Consider the following 15,725-nt stretch of genomic DNA (forward strand, 5'->3'; position numbering starts at 1 on the left):
TAAACATACAACAGGATGACCACTTGCGTCAGTGTGAGTTAACCCCAGGGAGGTAGGGGATGCAAATTACCATAGGTGCATTCAGGCCTTGTTATCTTGCACCCCCCGCAATCAAAAGGCATGGGGGTCTCCGGGAAGGGGTTAGATGGTGCATCTACATTGATTGGGACCAGAGTAAACATAAAGCAGGATGACCACTTGCACTAGTGTGAATAGCCCCAAGAGAAATAGGGGATGCAAATCACCATAGGTAAATTCAGGCCATGATATCTGGCACCCCCCACAATCAATAGGCATGGGGGGTCTCCAGGGAGGGGTTAGATGGTGCATCTACATTGATTGGGACCAGATTAAACATAAAACAGGATGACCACATGCGCTAGTGTGAGTTTACCCCAGGGAGGTAGGGGATGCGAACTACCATAGGTGTGTTCAGGCCATGACACCTTGCACCCCCCACAATCAAAAGCTATGGGGGTGTCCAGGGAGGGGCTAGGGGGATGCCTCTATATTGGTTAGGACCAGAGTAAACATAAAACAGGACGACCGCTTGCGCTTGTGTGAATTACCCCAAGAGAAATAGGGGATGCAAATTACCATAGGTAAATTCAGGCCGTGATATCTGGCACCCCCCACAATCAATAGGCATGGGGGTCTCCAGGGAGGGGTTAGATGGTGCCTCTACATTGATTGGGACCAGATTAAACATACAGCCGGATGACCACGTGCGCTAGTGTGAGTTAACCCCAGGGGGGTAGGGGATGCGAACTACCATAGGTGCATTCAGGCCATGATATCTTGCACCCCCCACAGTGAAAAGGTATGGCGGTGTTCCAGGACGGGCTAGGGGGACGCCTCTACATTGGTTAGGATCACAGTAAACATAAACCAGGATGGCCACTTGCGCTAGTGTCAATAGCCCCAAGAGAAATAGGGGATGCAAATTACCATAGGTGTGTTCAGGACATGATATCTTGCGCCCCCCACAATCAAAAGGTATGGGGGTGTTCCGGGAGGAGGTAGATGGTGCCTCTACATTTGTTGGGACCAGATCAAACATAAAACAGGATGACCACTTGCGCTAGTGTGAATAGCCCCAAGAGAAATAGGGGATGCAAATTACCATAGGTGTGTTCAGGCCATGATATCTTGCACCCCCACAATCAAAGGGTATGGAGGTATCCAGGGAAGGGCTAGGTGGTGCCTCTACATCATTTGGGACCAGAGTAAACATAAAACAGGATGTGTGTTACAGGTTTTGTGAATTACCATAGTTGCGTTCAGGCCATGATATCATGCACCCCAACAATGAAAAGGTATGGGGGTGTCAAGGGAGGAGGTAGGTGGTGCCCATACATTGGTAGGGACCAGATTAAACGTTAAACAGGATGACGACTTGTGTCATTGTGAGTTAACCCCAGGGAGACAGGGGATGCGAATTACCATAATACATGTAGGGGTGCTGATGGTGTCTCTCCCAGCATATATATGAGGTGAAAATGGGGTTGAAATAAAAAAGTCAACATTTTGGGGGTCATAGTAATTGGGGCACAGTAATCACATAGATCCGTCTTGGAAGCAGACACAGAATTGATAGTTGTAGCTGTAAATGGAAGGGCATCTTTCGGTTGGAAATGCCCCATTGTAGTGTGTGATGGCTGAATGCATGCTGAAGAACAGCACTGCTGAGGAAAAAAGGAAAGGAATTACAAAGACTCTCACTAGTCTGCATTTCATCCCCATACAAACAGCCCAAACTTTAGGTAGGGGGCTTGAGCCTCATTAACCCAGTGGTGTTGTATCCATGACATAGCGCAGCCCATACCAGTCACTTGCAGCAGTGTGTAATAGTGTGCAGTTTACCAAGCCGCGGGTGAACAGGGAGCTTAACACCAATTACGTAAAATACTGTTGACTTCCCTTCCCAATAACACATGCTGAAGGGAGACCCTACCGTGCACCCCCCTGCATTATGACAGAGTTGTGTGACTGAGCCCAACCTGCCCCTTTATCCTTAAGAGAGGCTCCGGCAGTGATTCCTCGTGCTTTGATGTTGGAATCAAATATAGAAAGGTTAATTATGCCATAAAAAATTAAAAAATGTTTAAGCGCCCCATCTACTGTAACAGTACAAACTTTCTTATTATTATACCATTTAAAATAATACGTGCGCCTGTCACAGTACAGCCTTTCTTATTTTGCCTGTAGTGTGATGTTGGAATAAAATATAGAAAGGTTAATTATGCCATAAAACATGTTTAAGCGCACCATCTACTGTAACAGTATAACCTTTCTTATAATTATACCATTTAAAATAATAACATGTGCGCCCTATGTGCTGTCACAGTACAACCTTTCTTATTTTGACTGTAGTGTGATGTTGGAATAAAATATAGAAAGGTTAATACAACTGAACGAATGCTAGGCTCCCAGACTTTCCACAGTATTAAAAAAAAAAAAAAAAAACATGGGAAGCCGTATATTATACCATACTGTATGATATTCGGCTTCCCATGACAGAGTGAAGGCCCTGCAACAACGCCCACCTGGTAGCTCTGGCCAATCCCTCAATAGAGATGTTGGAGGGCGGGCTGTAGGCGGGCTATGACATTAGCTTTTCTTTTCGTGCTGCATGTATGGCTGGAGCCATCAAGTGGGCGTGACTCCGAAGATTGCCGAACACTGCCTCCCACAATCTACCATGGGAGGCAGGATAGCATACAACACCGGCACTCCTAAATGTTCCTGTAGCATTTGTTTTGGAAGCGCCACTTTCGTTTCATTTATTTTTCAGGCTATGCAACTTCGAAACAAGCACGTCCATCATTCTTCGAGACCAGCTTTTGTCTTGGTCCTAAACTGATGCATATTGCACAGTTACTTATTCATACCGGCTATACGTTTAAATGCTCATTATTTCCCCACAGCAATTGTCTTCAAAACACGACTTTTGCCTCATTTATCTTTCAGGCTATGTAACTTCACATTAAATGTGTACCGATCTAAATCTAATTTTGGCAAACACAGCGGCACATTTCCAGAGCGCGAAAAGAACCAAAATCAACTTGTGAACCTGCGCACGACCACTTCATTTATGGTTATTGGTCCATGTTCATGGGCACTTTTGCGACAAGAAATTGCGACACTCATATGCCATGTAACATTTAAGGACAATATGTAATATTGTAAGCCTAAATATTAACAATAGGCTACTTTTTCCAAATAGGCTGAAGCATTCATTATCCAACAACACGTCTGGTGATACCAGGTATGCACTGTTCACTCATTTCCATACATGAACCTAATTGTTTTTCCAAATGGATGGATTGTCTAAACTAGGATCACACTGTCCATTTCACAGATGTCTTAAGTTGAACACTGGTCATGACTCTCCGCCCTGCTGTGACACATGTTGGCTCCGACGTGGGTTCCTGTCAATATAATTTGTTCCTGAACTCTCCCCACTATTCAGCTGGGTAGGGTTTTTTCAGGACATCTAAAAATAAGTAGTCAAAATTTAATCAAGCGATTTGTAAAGCCACTCTGCTAACTGAAATGAATCAGAAAGAAATTATTCAATTTTCCCAATACAGGATTTTATTTTTTTATATCTTTTTATTTTTGTCTGCCTCGCTGTAGGGATTCATCACTACTAATCTGCCCAGAGGAAGGCGCTTCTGACACGTTGGCATTACAGGTAGCCCGCCAAAACGTAAGCTGGAACTATGAGCACTTATGTTTATTTTGTATATAGCGCTTTACGCCAAAGCGCTGTACATTATAACAAGAATACAATAACAGTAGAAGCAATTACAAGATATGAGTCAAACCAGTAATACAGCAACTAGAACAATTAGCCAGTGGAGATAAATGAGGGAAGAAGGGGTCGAGAGGGGAATGGAGTGGGGAACAGAAAGTGAGGTAAGGTGAAGGCGAGAGAGGGAGAGAGGGGACATAAGGGGAGACAAGGCAGGAGTAGAGAGGCAAGATTAGGAGGATAAAAGAAGGGTGGGGGAGGGCGGGTGAGGACCAGAGTATCAGGGAGGAAAGTGGAGAAGAGATTTTAAGGAGACACGAAAGGAGGAATAAGTGGGGAAGGGAGTTCCAGTGGAGGGGAGCAAGGAGAAAAAACGAGGAGGCACAGGGGGGACAGGGGGTGGGGGGGAAGGAGAAGGAAGTGATCTGCAGATCTGAGGGAACGTGATGGAGTGTTGAATGAGAGGAGAGATAAGGGGGAGCAAGTTAATGGAGAGATTTAAAGACAAGACAGAGGAAGTGGAATTTAAGTTCGGAATGAAAGGAAAGCCAGCCAAGCTGCGAGAAGGAGATGGAGTCATGAGGTGAGAGTAGACAGAGGGTGCGAATGGCAGAGTTGTAGAGGGATTTTAGGGGGGCAAGATGAGAAGCAGGGAGTCCGAAGAGGAGATGGGAACAGTAGAAAAGACGAGGGAAGAGAAGGGAGGAGATTAAAAGTTTAGTGACGTGGAAGGTTAGAGAGGAACTTACTCTGCAGATATTGAAAAGGTGGTAGCGACATGCGCGGGAAGTGAGAGAGAGAGATATGGTGGATGAATGAGAGGGAGGAGACAAAGTAAATACCAAGATTACAGAGAGAGGAAGATTAGTGGGAGGAAAGTGAATAGGAGGGGAAGAAGGAGGAGGAATAGTGTTGGAGGGGAAGAATAAGACTTCAGTCTTGTCTGTATTGAGAGAGAGAGAGAGAGAGAGAGAGAGAGAGAGAGAGAGAGAGAGAGAGAGAGAGAGAGAGAGAGAGAGAGAGAGAGAGAGAGAGAGAGAGAGAGAGAGAGAGAGAGAGAGAGAGAGATGACATCCAATTTTTAATGGAAGTAAGACATGAAGAGAGCTTAAGATGGAGGTCAGGAGTGAAGGAAGAGAATGAGAGCAAAAGCTGGGTATCAATCAGCTTAGAAGTGATGAGAAATACCAAAAGAGGAGACAATAGGGGCGAGAAGCGAGGTGTAAAGGGAGAAGAAAAGGGCCAAGGACAGAACCTTGGGGTACACCATAATCCAGTGGGAGCGTAGAAGAGGTACGACCGCCCCAGGAGACAGTAAAAGAGCGGTGGGAGAGGTAAGATGAGAGCCAGTTGAGGACGGAGCCTTTGAAACCTAAAGAGGACAGTGTTGAGCAGTAAGGGGTGCTCAAAGGTGTCAAAGGCTGCAGAGAGATCAAGGAGGATAAGGACAGAGGATTGCTTAGAGTAGCGAGCAGTGAGGAGGGAGTTAAGGACCTGGGTAAGGGCAGTCTCAGGGGAGTGTTTAGGGCGAAAGCCAGATTGAAAGGGAGGCCGGTGGGGGGGGGGGGGGGGGGAGTAGAGAAAAATTGGTGACGCAGAGAGCTGAGAGTACACTATGCGTTCAAGTAATTTAGAGAGGAATGGAAGAAGAGAGATTGGACGGAAGTTGGACACAAGAGGAGGACATACTTATTGGGCAATAGCATCATAGACCTTGAAAACAGTAGTCATTGTTTTTTTTCTACGTAGGCATACCTGAAAATTATGATGTGAAACGTAATTTAACCTTTCACAATATTGTAAATTGAGCTTGTGATTTTTTTTGCACAGGTTGCGTTACAAATGCATGTATGATTTTCTTCCATTTGCCTGTTCATTCATGGTTCACTTTCTGTACTTGTACATGCATTTTCTAAATTTAAAAGAGCTTGTTCTTTTCTCTTTATATGATTGATCTCCTTTTTTCAAACACAAGAGCTTCCTGGTCGTGGCCCCCAAATGCTGGAACAATCTCCCTCCAGCACTCAGAAAAGAACCGGCCTACTAGACCTTCTGCATAAACTTAAAGACCTGGCTTTTCAACTAATTCTGCTCCTCCGAAGGCTCATCACTCATCCTAATGCATGTACCCCATCCCTTCCCCTTACTCCCCCCCCATATATAACAAGTGCCTAGATACCCAAGGGTTTTGTGCGCTGTAATAAATGCAAAAATAAATATTATGTCAGCTGGTGTTATTGCTCCCCATCTATCCATTGACCCGCATCGCTTGATGCAACATTTTCTCCATTCACTTTCGGTGGGACCTGATCCATACCAGGGAGATCCTTTGCTGATATAACCCTCTGCCAAAAGAATGTGGCCTTTGTCACTTTTGAAATTCCTCCACGTTAACTGAAACGTTGGAGCATTTGGTAGTCCATTGTCCTAAACTGGGATGTATTCGAGACCTGCATTTCAGGAGATTTAAGAGTGCTATAGAATTGATGTCAGAGGCCTCATTCTGGAACTTGTGCCTAGCTGGACGAGCCACCTAACTGGGCTCACTTGGCAGTTACAGGTTTTTTATGTCATTGAAAATGAAATGAGATGAGATGTTTGTAGTTACCGTTTTTTTCCAATCTATTGAATGTATGGCTTTGTGCGTGGAGACATGCTTGCACGTTTACACACACACACTTACATATTTTAGCTTTTCTTTAAATGGAAAGATATCATACCATTGATGTTTTTTATTGCAAAATATTAATTCATTTAGAATATATATTCTCTTCTTGCTAAGTGATGTTATATGAAATTATTTTTGTCTAACGTTATTTTATAACCATGATACAATAAAAAAATCCAAGATTACCAGCAGCACGCATCATCGCAGAGTTAAAGAAATGTGGCATTTCCCCCCACTTTCATGGAAGTTCACTAGTTAGCCCTTCAAGCGAGCATTACCTTCAAGAAAGCCTACATCAGCTACAAAGCTCTCATGCCCAAGAATTGATCCTTCGTGGAATAGATCACCATCTGATGAGGTCAACGCAACACCAGGAGCCAAGATATCACCAGACAGAAATCCAAGAACTGCAAGAAGATTACAGAAAACAAGCAGTCCCCTATATTCTCACACTCTGGAACAACCTGTCTGCCATCATCAGGCTGGCGCGCTCCCTCCTGGGATTCAGAAACGATGTGAAGACCCTACTCCACAAGGAACATCTCACTGGCAAATGAGGGCATGGACCAAACGAGGACCAGTGATTCTGCCCCAAATCCCTTCATTGTACTGTGCACTGTTTGCAAGGTCTACGCTACATATATCCCCTGCATAAATACATACTCATTGGTCTTTTGCCTCTTATAAAAGCCTTTGAGTGAATGTACTATAAAGCACCACCAATTAAAATTTCTGAATTCGCCCATCATAAAAAAATATAAAAACAGCAGCCCTGCTGAGAAGTTATTAAGCCAGCAGTGTTGCAAAATGTGTTCCTGTCCAATCAAAGTTGCAACATGCCTGCCGAGAGAGCTGGTGATGTTTGATATGTATAGCAGCACTGCTAACACTTCTCAACAGTATGTTATTCTATTTATATAGCACTTGCTGCCATTGGTATGGCCACGAAGTGCTGTGGTGGCGGAATGCCCTTCGGAAAACTGTAGAATGCATTGTAACTGCTAAGTAACATAAAAGGATTGCAGTTCCAATGGCTATTGTACCCTTTCTCCTGGACCATCGGATATGTAAGTATTATCCCCACTGACATTTTAACAAAACCAAACATTTGACTGAAACAGGCAGACCTACTGGGTTTACCAATGCTCGTTTGTATGCTGCAAGTATAATGGGTGTGGCAAGAATCTGCAATAGAGACCCAGACAATATTTCTTTATAATGGGGCGTGGGGGCAAATATTCCAGCCTACCATCCAGAAAAGGCTCAACAGTGAAGTTGCTCACACCGCAGAGATTACAGACCTCATATTGTACGTTATCCTAGATGCCCTCTTCATCTCCGAAATATGGGTGACCCCATCATCCCCCTTCGTTTTCGATATCCTCCTACCCCCAGGCTACTGCCTCCAACATGCTGACTGGCCAGGAATAGCAGTAGGCGGAGTGGCTATCATCCACAAGAGTGATTGGCCATGCTCCATCTTCTCTACCAGGACAAGATTATTCAAATCACTAGCCTGCTGGTTCCCTTTACCTCACAAGCAATCAACCAACTTCCCCCTCATCTACAGACCACCTCACACAAGTGACTCTTCCACAGCCGACATCTCAAACGTACTCTCTTGTAGCACACACTAATGTCTTTCTCTGAGATGTTCACGTCCATGAGTCTCACGCCGACAACCACACTCCAAGCTCGCTTTTTATACCGATGGGTCTATCGACCTTAAACTAATTGAGATTCCCCCCCTATGCACAACAAAAGCAACAACCTACACTTGTCTTTAGATCATCCCACTCATCACCTGCAAAGACCCTATCCCACTCGACGGTCTGACCATGCCACTATCCAACTGTCAATTACCCATTGGACTACCGCCCACAAAAGGTCAGGCTAAAAGCCCCCATTTAAAACCTTTCGGGTAAATGAGCTAAAAGCAAGCTTCGCAGACTTCCTCACCACAGGGAACGCGTCGGTTTTCCTAGAATTGTTCTATAACTCTGCTATGAAACTTGTGGAAACTCATGCCACCCCATAAAAACCAGCCAGACTAAGACCAAAGCATCCACCCCTTGGTACACCCTCAAGCTTGCCTCCAACAAAAGCTCAGTCACAGCTATAGAGAAACAGTGGCTCAAAAAAACGTAACCCCGGAGAACTCACCAACCTCAAGTCTCTCTGAACCAACCATAGGAATCGTATTGCTGGTGGAGTAGTAGCTTTGGTCCCAGTATTGTGGCAGCCTCTAGCACTGTACCAAACTGCAACCTGGCATAGAGGTGGCGCAACACTAGAAAAATATGACAGAAGCAACATTATTAGAAAAACAAATATAGACAAAATCCGGCAGATCAAATCAACCCCCCCCCCCCACCCTCCCTGCCCTCTAGGCAGAATATTCTCATCTCTCTCCACCAGACCTCCTAAAAACAAATCACCTCCCTCAAACCTACTTCCTACTCGGATTATATCATCCCAGCCCCCATCATTAAACAACGCACTCCTCAGCATCATTAACCCCCCCCTCCCTACCCCCCTGAAAGGCTAATTCACGGGCACCCACCCTCAAGACTGGCCTCATATGACCACTTTTGAAGAAAAAAAAAAAAAAAAAGAAAAAAAAAACCTAGTCCCAGATGACCTGGCCAACTACCAGCCCATTACAAACATCCAGTTTGAGAAGAGCTAGGAAAAATAGTTGCTACAAAATCTAGAATCTAGCAACCACACCTCCTAAATGATTATCAGTCAGGATTTCTCCCCAAGTGTAGCATCAAGACAGCCACCATCCAGATGGTGGACGATGCCCTCCAAAATCATGGATATGAGGGACTCATGCCTCATCATCTTCATTGACCTCTTGGCTGCTCCCTCCTCGCCGACAGGATTGGATTCTGTGGCACTGTCCAGAATTGGTTTACCTCCTACCTCCCAGGCAGACCATAGGCTTCCATAGGCTTCCAGATGAACATATTGAATTCAAACCGACACCCGTAAGGCTCCACACTCTCACCACACTCTCACCAATCCATTTTAGCCTTTACATGGAGCTTCTGGGCATGGGTTAGGTCTGCTTGGTCAAAAATATTTGACCTTTTCAAAGTTGACAGAATTTTTTGGGGTCGTTTGTTAAAATATATAATTAAATTTGAACGAATTTCGAACAAGAAAACGATCAAAAAATGTGGTCAAAAGTAAAAGGTCACATGTTTTTGAACAAGTAGGCTAATACCTCTGGACAAACTCTAGAAACACCCTGATCTAGCCATCCACCAATAGATGGATGAAACTTGGTTGTACATAAGAGTAAAAAGCCCACACATCAGTGGTCTCCCCGATTACTTTGCCATTATCCAGTCGAGGATGTCGAATTCATCCCGATTGGTCTCCTGCTATACAACAACATGCCCAGCGGTGGCTCAATGATATGCGCCAGGAAGGATTTGATAATCGCATTCTACAAAATCTTGAGGATTCACCATTGCCAACAGTCTGTCCTGTCAGAAACACACAACCAAGGAGGCCCGGCTCCAAATCTCCATCCTTCACAAAATGCAAGCCCTTCAGCCTGCTGCAGCACTTCCAAACTGCAGTGCAGGCTCTTTTGCACATCGATGAGGAAGATGCCCTCCTGACTGGGCTCTCAGCTGCTCACTTTGCTCCGCTAAAAGCAGTCCATCCCACTGCAGCAGGTCTCATTACAGGTGTGCAGTAATTTGACCAAATCACCCCCATACAACCGAATTATCCCCATTCTACGTAAACTACATTGACTTCCTCTCCAGAACAGAATACTGTTCAAGACGTCATCATCAAGAATCCAGTCACAAGTAGCACACAAGTGTATCTGCTAGCTAAGCACCACATATCTGGTGATGCTCCTCGCTCTGCAAATTGCCCAATCGGTTCTAATCACAACTCATCCACGAAGAGATGCCCGGCAAACAAAACAATCCTCATTTCACACACTCACCATCTAGAATTCGATCCTGGCATCAGTTTGGAATGCACCCACAATTATCCAATTGTTGGTTTTTTCAACAACACCTGACCAAGCACTAATCCCACTGGGGACACAGACCAGTATTACTGTTCAAAGATGCCATCCCAAACTATCCATACGCTATACAGAGCTATGCTCTCGACGTAGGTCCACATTTTAAACAAAATAAAAAATGGCTCTGAGATGCACACAATTTTAATCTGGTACAGGAAGGTCTTACTAGACTCAAGCAAGTATTCAGTAGACAGAACTTGGTGAGAGCAACATCTGCTGTCAGGTCCTGGTGGAAACAGCCGGTGAGCAGCAATATGGTTTAGTGGCTACAGTGCAGACCTGGTAAACTGTAAACCAGGGCTCCGATCCCAGATTTACAAAGTATATGAGAAGCAAATAGAACAATTGGTGCGATAAAAGAGATCAAGGGGTGACTAAGGACCCGAATGAAATAAATGAGGAATTAAAACAATTCTATATGAATTTATACAGTGAATCGTAGACCCAGAATGTATGGACCGATTCTTAACAACTTTGCATATTACAAAAATTACAGAGGAAGAGAAAGAAAATCTAGAATCAGGACTCTCTAGAAGAGGTCAAAAAGGCAATCTGGAGCTTGAGCTTGGTGAAGTGTCCACGACCAGATGGTCTACCAGCAGAGATTTATCATGCAACGCCAGAAAACATTCTGATGAGACATGTTTGTGAATTCCAAAATAAAGGGAATTTTACCGCCTACGCTAAGACACGCAACAATCTCCCTTTGCTCAAACAAGGTTGCCCGCAGTTGGAACCAGGGAGTTGTAGACCTATTACCTTAATCGATTCAGACAGCAAAGTATTATCCAAAATCTTAGCTAATAGACTAGTGAAGGTACTCCCAAGGTTAATACATCCCAACCAGGTAGGTTTTATACAGGGTAGAGTTCCAGCTTGGAACATGCAGAAGTTGTTACTTACCTTGGAAGAATGCCAGAAATTTAAAATAGAGTCAGTGCCCGATGCTGAAAAGGCTTTCGATCAAGTAAGATGGGAATTCCTATTGAAAAGGATGAATTGTGGATCTGAATACTTGAGTTGGATTAGAGTGCCCTATAAAGAACCTACTGCAGAGATCAATACAAACAGGAACATTTTAACTGCAACGTGGGACGCGCCAAGGTTGCCCTTTGTCCCCATTACTCTTTGTGATTTCGATGGCACCACTAGCAGAGGCAATAAGAGCAGATAAGATTGCTGGAACTATAATGGGGTTAACAAAAACTCTGGCTGTACGCAGATGATCTGCTAGCAGTTATTCAAGATCTCACATCATCAATCTCAGCACTGATGAAGTTGATTGAGGAATTTGGCTTGATATCAAATTATAAGATCAATTGGTCCAAATCAGAGGTTCTACCATGTACTCCCTCAACAAACAATCTAATAAGGAACCTTTGTTTCAGATGGTGCCCAGTTAAGATGAAATACTTGGGCATATGGATCACAAAGAATATTGGGGAAATGATGTGCTGAAATATGGACCTGACAATACAAAAAATATTATTGGAAATAGAAAGATGGGAGGCGCTCCATCTGTCATTAGGATGCAAACTAAATGCTATAGAGATAGGACATAATGTTAACACCAAAAACAACCTAAGTATGTTTCCCCTCCTGGTGAGGAAATAAACCTGGAGGAAGGTGGATAGAAAAGATCGGAGTATGCTATGGAATAAGAAGGTTCCAAGACTGAAATTGTGGAAACTACAACTGCAGGCTGACAGAGGAGATTTGAACATTACCATTGAGCGTTCACGCTGCGGCATATTATTCCATTCATATTAGAGAAAGAAGATAAATGGGCAATTGGGGCAAGACCTTTGGGACACTTGGGCTGTCCTATCAACTTCCAATATAGATTGTGGAACTCGCTCTGCCTTAAAGTATCTGAGGTCTACATGGAGGGCATATGAAGTTACATCGAAATTGAGTCCAGGTAAAAACAACAATTCGTCAATATGGATGAATCCAGTAATTAAGAAAACTAACAAAACCATATTCTGGATAAGTTGATTCGCTGCTGCGATCAGGAAAATTGAATATGTATTTGAAGGAGTAAGGTGGAAAACATTTAGAGAGCTGAAAATAGAATACAACTTGGCTGATTGTACATATGGAGATTATAGATGTCTGAAAAGGGCAGTGAATATGCCAACATTAGGCAATTCAGATTTAATGAATATTGCTAAGAAAATAGGCTGCAATGACAACATGGCATCCAAGATGTACAACATGTTAAGGGGATTCTCAGAAGGGAAAAATAAAAAAAAAGATTCTGGAAACATGGACGGCGTGCCTGAAGGAAGAAATCAACGCCAAATAGATGGGCAGAGTTGTGAGGAAACAACAGAAGAATACCTTTAAACAATGGAGAGCGAGAGAGAGCACGTCAGGTTAAGATTCTTACAGAGTGTTTTGGACAGTAGCCAAATGCATAAGCAAGGTTTAATTATGAGACACTTGTTGGAGGCATGCTCAAAGAACAATGGAACCCATGTTCTGGGAGTGTCACAAGGTGAGAGACTTTGAGTGGATTTGCCAGAGTGCTGAAGGAGAATCTGGACGACACTGATCCTGGGAGAAACTACGATACTGGAGGATCTGAACCATCATCAAATAACCTGGGTCTTGAAAGGGGCTTTAGTGGAAAAATAATTTTTGCGAAATTGGAAGTCAACAAGTTCTTTGTCATGGAATACTTGGGTGAAAGAATTGTACACTACTTGCAACATAGAAAAGGTGGTTTTATCATTGTAAAGGAAAGAGCCACTGTTTCAAAAGGATTGGGGAGGGGGGCCTTCTTGAGTTTGGACCTGGACTGAACATGTGCCCCACCGAGAAGTATGACGATAAGATACGTCATTCTTTCTAATATTCCATATTTGTGTAAATTGGTCATGTATAAGTTGATTACGTATACGTCGAGTATTGAAATTTGATTAATGTGAATTCATACATTGAACATTATAGCCTGTCTTTCTGTTTCTTCTCCCTACCTCCTCTTGATGATAGGGTCATTACATCGCAATTGAATGATGGGGGTGGGTATAAAGTGCATATAGTGTTTTTAAAATTGGGGTATTTTAGGTATTCATGTTTAACTTATAGTTTCTTTACCGGTTTGTTGGACAAAACCTAAAAGGAAGCGCACTGAAGAATGACCAGTAGCCAGTAGGTACTATAGGAGGAGTATCAAATTATTTGGGGCGTACTTGTGAACAGAATGGAAGCAAATGTAAGACAAGTGAAAGAACAACATTATATAATGGAAAGGATAACCAAAAGTAACTGCCGTTCAAAACCAAAAGACATCACATAGATAATTGAAAAAGGACCTTTCGGATGTTATAGCATGGTGAAAGACCGCTGTGCTAGGCAGAATGAAAGCCCTTACGACATAGAATGTCTTCAATGGGACTACAAATGAAAAATAAACGTGCAACGCAGAAAAGTTAAAAAACTCAGATCTCAACTTTGCCAGCAAAACAAGTGGCGAGAAAGGAGGAGAAAGCTTAATTACACAATGTTATAAAAATAAAAAAATAAACGCATCATCCTCATCAGTGTGCAAGCAATGAGGCGATTCAAGCCGCTTCGTTAGGTCACACAAGCATGCATGCCAACCGTCCCAATTTAGGCAGGAGAGTCCCGATTTTTTTACTGAAAAAATATTGACGTTTCACATTCTCGCTTCTAAAAAAAAAAATTCTAACCCCAATACATTCCTTTAGAAACATTTATTTCTCCCAATTTCTCTGACGAAGCCTCCCTCCCAGGTGCTACAGAATTTTGGCATCCACTCTAACAGAACACCTCACAGGCAACGCTAGAGACCGGTGTCGTTCCTTAGTACATTCCTCTTTTTTCAACAGGATACTATTGACAGGTATGAGCGCTGTTCCCCAAGCATGATACCCACCTGCCCGTGCAGGGGCGGGGCGAAAAGACACCTTACCTGTGCCGTCAAGCAGCAGCCTCGCCTTCCCCCCGACCAAGCGCAGCCTCGCCTGTGTGGTACTGTGATAGCACCTGCTCCAGCCCCGCCTTCCTAGCTGCAGCTGCGCGCCTATTGGACAGGAAACCATTGTTACGGGGCGAAAAAATTGATCCCATTGGTCCTGCGCGCCGTCACTCAGCAGCGGGACTTGAAGTGCTGAGTAACGATGCTGAAAAACGTAGCTAGTGGTTCTCATGTAAAGGGATACACCCAAAGGGTTGAGGTCCATGGAGACTACGCACGGGCAAGCTAGGTTTTGGCGGCCATCTTGAAAAGGAACAATCGCTCTTTAAAGCACCTAAAACAATCATCTAAGTAACTTTGCGGAGACTTTTAACGGTTAAAATATGTTAATATATTAATACTAGAGACTGTGCTGCAGTTGTTCTTCAATTTTGATACATTGTAATTGTATATGTTAATAATTTTGTACACTATGCAATCATGCATATTAATGTCCATTGGAAGGAACATTTAACATAATTACGGAATAAAATGAGTATACTTTGTACTCGACAACATTGTCCCTCACAATTCACAAAAAAATGGTTTGGAATATATTCCCTTTGTAAAAGTACAGTCCCGTCCTGCATTCGCTGCTGAGGGTTTGCCTTCTTGTCCTACGTTTATTTTTAAATCCCGTAGCATCATCTACACCTGCTGGTGTTGTTGAACTATTTGGAAACTGCAAATGTGGCTGCGTTATGCAAAGACGAGCGTGAAGCTGGACAGGGCGCCATCTCGTGGTTAAATATTGTGATATTCAATTGACACCTGTTTAGATGGTTATACGTTTTATACAGAGCAGGTTCTTTGTTCACATTTTTTCTATTCGTTTTTTGAGACGTAATAAAATGAGAGCAAATTTCGTACTTACAGAATGTTATTCCTCTTAGGGCAAGAAGGAGACACCCCACAACAACGGAACGAGGATGCAAAGTAAAGGATCATCGTCTTCTCTATTCTCATACTTCAACCATCTTCTTTGCCTACCCTAAACTCCCCACCCCAACCCCTCAGCTCCACCCTCCTTGACCCTCTCTCTTCCGTACGGTGTCCTCCTAGAACATATAATCCCCCCCCCCCACTTAAATGTCCACGTCTATATCTCTTCGACCCATCAACGAGGCCTCCACATCACTCTGCCAGTTCTTCCTTGCACCGTGTGTTGCTCTGGTTCATGGTTACCACTTTCTTCTTCTTCCCTCAGCATTCTCATGTCGCCTGGTGATACCGACAGATGGGGGTTACTTCCTTCTTA

At 43.6% G+C, this 15,725-nt stretch overlaps 1 protein-coding gene across 3 annotated transcripts in view; it reads right to left on the reverse strand.

Moving 5' to 3' along the window:
* Window positions 1-14,532, reverse strand: part of ENPP5 (ectonucleotide pyrophosphatase/phosphodiesterase family member 5) — a 370,444-nt gene extending 355,912 nt beyond the window's left edge. Inside the window, exons 1-2 of one of the 3 annotated variants that reach the window (XM_069605802.1) lie at window positions 14,423-14,521; window positions 8,593-8,715 (exon numbers count right to left, since the gene is read on the reverse strand). The gene's annotated coding sequence lies outside the window, so the exon portion shown is untranslated. Of the gene's footprint in view, window positions 1-8,592; window positions 8,716-14,422 lie in introns of all 3 variants that reach the window. The other 2 variants (XM_069605801.1, XM_069605803.1) reach the window with 2 other exon arrangements.
* Between the last annotated feature and the right edge of the window lie 1,193 nt (window positions 14,533-15,725).

Source organism: Ambystoma mexicanum, chromosome 4p (assembly GCF_040938575.1).
Source record: "Ambystoma mexicanum isolate Mex_15411 chromosome 4p, UKY_AmexF1_1, whole genome shotgun sequence".
In the NCBI taxonomy this organism is placed as follows: domain Eukaryota; kingdom Metazoa; phylum Chordata; class Amphibia; order Caudata; family Ambystomatidae; genus Ambystoma; species Ambystoma mexicanum.